Genomic DNA, 294 nt, shown 5'->3' with positions numbered 1-294 from the left:
AATGGCTTAAATGCTCCCATAATGCCACAGGGTTGCAGATTGGATAAAAAGAAATGACCCATCCATTTGCTGTCTACAACAGACTCATTTTGAACCCAAAGATACATTCAGACTGAAAGTAAAGGATAGAGTACTATCTTTCACACAAATGGACCTCAAAAGAAAGCTGGGGGTAGCAATTCTCATATCAGATAGATTGGATTTTAAACTAAAGACTATAGTTAGAGACACAGAAGGGCACTATATTATTCTTAAAGGATGTATCCAACAAGTGGATATGACAATTATAAATAT

The sequence above is a fragment of the Ursus maritimus genome, unplaced genomic scaffold (genome assembly GCF_017311325.1).
Source record: "Ursus maritimus isolate PB19 unplaced genomic scaffold, ASM1731132v1 scaffold_1, whole genome shotgun sequence".
NCBI lineage: Eukaryota > Metazoa > Chordata > Mammalia > Carnivora > Ursidae > Ursus > Ursus maritimus.
The sequence above is the reverse complement of the archived record's forward strand: the minus strand, read 5'-3'. Positions refer to the sequence as shown.